Genomic DNA, 3,425 nt, shown 5'->3' on the forward strand with positions numbered 1-3,425 from the left:
GTTCAGTATTGGCTCTGGAAGAACCTTGATTAACCCATATTTTGGACTGTGTGTCCATCATATCTCCCTGCTATGTCAAGAATCCAGAGAAAGGAAACAAGGTAATAACTTGTGTCAAGTTTCTTGTTCCTGGGGCCATAGGAATGACTGTTGGTCCCCAGAGAACCATGGGCAATAGTGAATGCAAAATACTTCATCCAGGAAATGAAATTTTTAGAATTAAGGACACACAGGAGATTCTACAAATAAAATAATAACTAAAATAAATAATAACTATACTCTAAAGGATGCAGTCTAATGGAGTAAGGAATTTTCCTGATACCCCTAAATCTAGACAGATATTTATCTTTGAAATTCTGATAGGAAAAAACACGATTTCACAAATTATCAGAGAATCTCAAAATTATGAATCATTCTTGACTAGTTCAATATTCTTCAGCCTCATTAATATGGATACTCAAATTTTAATTAGTTGGACACAGTTGTAAAAGTTGTAGTCTATAGATAATATCCATGTACTTTAAAATGCCAAAAAAATAATTAGGACAGTATTTGGTCATTGTAATATTTGTATATTTTAATGGGGTTTAAGTCCTTCACAAATCATATGCAGGCTTGCCTAATTATGGACATATTTTGTTTCTGAAACTTATTTCTTAGAAAACTACTAACAGGTTTGTATAAAGATTACTATATATGTTGGGCATGTGGCACATACCTATAATCACAGTGACTGAAGAGGCCAGGACAGGTTTGAGGCCAACATTAGCAACTTGATGAGACCTTGTATGAAAATAATTTTATATATATATATATATATATATATAATTTTATATATATACTTTATTGTGATCACAAGAATAACACATGTTAAGCAGCAAACCAGGGCCAAGGACACACTTTTTAAAAATATTTATTTATTTTTAGTTTTAGATGAACACAATATCTTATTTTTTTATGTGGTGCTGAGGATCGAAGCCAGTACCTCTCTATGACACACTGTTTAATAAGGAATGTAAAGAAAACTGACTAGACCATGACTGCCGTCCTGCCCTCCCAGGAGCATGTCTTTTCCAGCTACTTGGAAAGGTTGAGCCTAACCCTTAGAACTGTCTGTTAGGCTTTTTGTTCTCACTTTCTATTTGATACCTATGAATTCCTTGTACTTCTTTAGGCTGATTAGTATGGTGCATTTCCTGTTGGAGAATTATAATAATGTTTTCAGTTTTACAAATTTCTGAACAGATTTTTCTCAAAATTTGAGGTTTGGAAAGACGTGTTAAATTCCCCTAAAAGCTAGGAAAAACTTGCATCTTGAGCCACAAGTATAATGGCCCAAAGAAGCAGACATATAAGCATATAGACCATCATGAGCTCTGCTGCATAATACGGCATTTGTAGCAGTATAAATGCAAAATAAATACTGTTTAACTAAGAGAAACATTAGGTTTAACTGCCAGTGTTCCCATAGATCACAAAATATATTTATATTCTAAGAAACTCTGAGAAAATATTCATTTGCAATTGTGTATATCAAAATAATTTCCATTTTTACGAACTGAGGAGTAAGTTGCATATCACACAATATGTTTGTGCTTTTTTTTTTTACATTTTATGCCACAACAGCAAAGATCTGGTCAAGTAGTTTGGTTTCCATTTGTTCATGGAAAATTTGTTTTTCTTCAATTCAATCTATCTTTAATGTCTGACAATTAAATAACCAAGACAACTTATTTTTATTCTTTTTTCATTTAAGGTCAGATACATGAAATATCACAAAAAAGAGGGAACAACGATGGATAAAAATTATCAAACAAAAAAACTAAATTCCAAGAAGCATCAAGTAAAAAGGGTCAAAGCCCCTATACAGCTTCCTAATATCATGTAAAGTTTATGTCAATAGTGGTTAAAGTGATTGTAAAATATGGTGGATTTAAAGAATAATTAAATCATGCATGTAGAGACTGCTAAGTGTCTCCCCTATTTCCCTAACTTTCATACGAAATTCCTAATTTTTGGTGGATCTTATGGCAAACTGAAATAAAATATATCTGTTATCTGACTTTTAGTCAAAGAATGGCATATGCCAGAGAACAAAAACTGAACTGCAAAATAACAACTTCTTCCAAGAAACCTCCCACTGAGCAGATGATGTGCATTTTTGCATGTTCTACATGGCTGCAAAATTAACCAACATGATGGCTGGCATTTTATTCTGGACCATGGGGATGAGATCTTTAATGGACATGAGGCAGTAGAAATTGAGAACAGTTTGGCTGATTGCTGAGTTGATTGCCTACGTGTCTTTATTACTGTCAGAGGAATATAAAATTTTAGATTTGAAACCACTATTTCTATGGCACTGGATTGCATATTCAAACACAAAATTCACAGATATGAAGTATGGTAGCAGGAGTGCTCTTCTAAAGTAAGTCTGCACTTTAGAAATGATAAAGTGGAGACAAGTAAAAATATATGGACCACAGACTGGAGAGCTATTGAGCTTCCGTGGGTTTTGGTGAATGTTCATTTGCTCTACCCTAGAAGATATATCACAGTTAACTTTGTAACATTAAGGAAAATGATCAAATTATTTTCAAAATGTGCTTTATGTTGACTTTTTAAGTTTTTCATAACAGTCTTGCAAATAATAGCAAGTTTTATGCCTAGGGTAGATGGGATAAAAGAGAAAAGACCACACATCTTTGTAAACAAGTCTTTTCATCCTGAAATCTACTGTCAAAATATGTGAAAATTTTCATGGTGGAAATTATGGAACTTCACCTTCATCTCAAATTGCAACCAGGGAGAGAGTGTCTGCCTAGCCACAATCTTAAATGATATGTATTTCTATATAAAGATTATGACCTGGTTACCAAATATGACCACTATATCAAAAGGAAAACACATAGAGCACAGAGTCTAGAAGAAGAAAGAGATTACACAAATTTTAAAAATCTGTCTGACACTTACTTTGGCAGCATATATACTAAAATTTGAACTATGTAGAAGATTAACATGGTCCCTTCACAAGAATGACACTCAAATTGGTGAAGTGTTCCATATTTTTTAATCAGTCCCCCCAAACCAAACATCAAATGTTTACTCTGATATGTGCTAACTCACAATAAGTGTGAGGAGAATAGAAGTTCTGTGGATTAGACAAAGGAGAATCAAAAAAGGCATGGGAATAGGAATACGAAAGAAAGTGGAATAAATCTAACATAAGATTGCTAAGTTTATATGTGATTATAACACAGTGACTGTACATCCACAAGACTGGGATCCTTATTAGAATAAGATATATTGCATGCTTGCATAAATATGTCAAAATAGATTGTACTTTCATGTATAACTAAAAAGAAATAAAATGAAAAAAATCTGTCTAGATGAAAGCTTTCATTGTGATTATTTACAAATATTAC

At 32.7% G+C, this 3,425-nt stretch overlaps 1 pseudogene; it reads left to right on the plus strand.

Moving 5' to 3' along the window:
* The first annotated feature begins 2,969 nt into the window (after window positions 1–2,969).
* On the plus strand, window positions 2,970–3,070 carry LOC143388002 (U6 spliceosomal RNA; annotated as a pseudogene).
* The last annotated feature ends 355 nt before the right edge of the window (window positions 3,071–3,425 follow it).

Source organism: Callospermophilus lateralis, unplaced genomic scaffold, assembly GCF_048772815.1.
Source record: "Callospermophilus lateralis isolate mCalLat2 unplaced genomic scaffold, mCalLat2.hap1 Scaffold_183, whole genome shotgun sequence".
NCBI lineage: Eukaryota > Metazoa > Chordata > Mammalia > Rodentia > Sciuridae > Callospermophilus > Callospermophilus lateralis.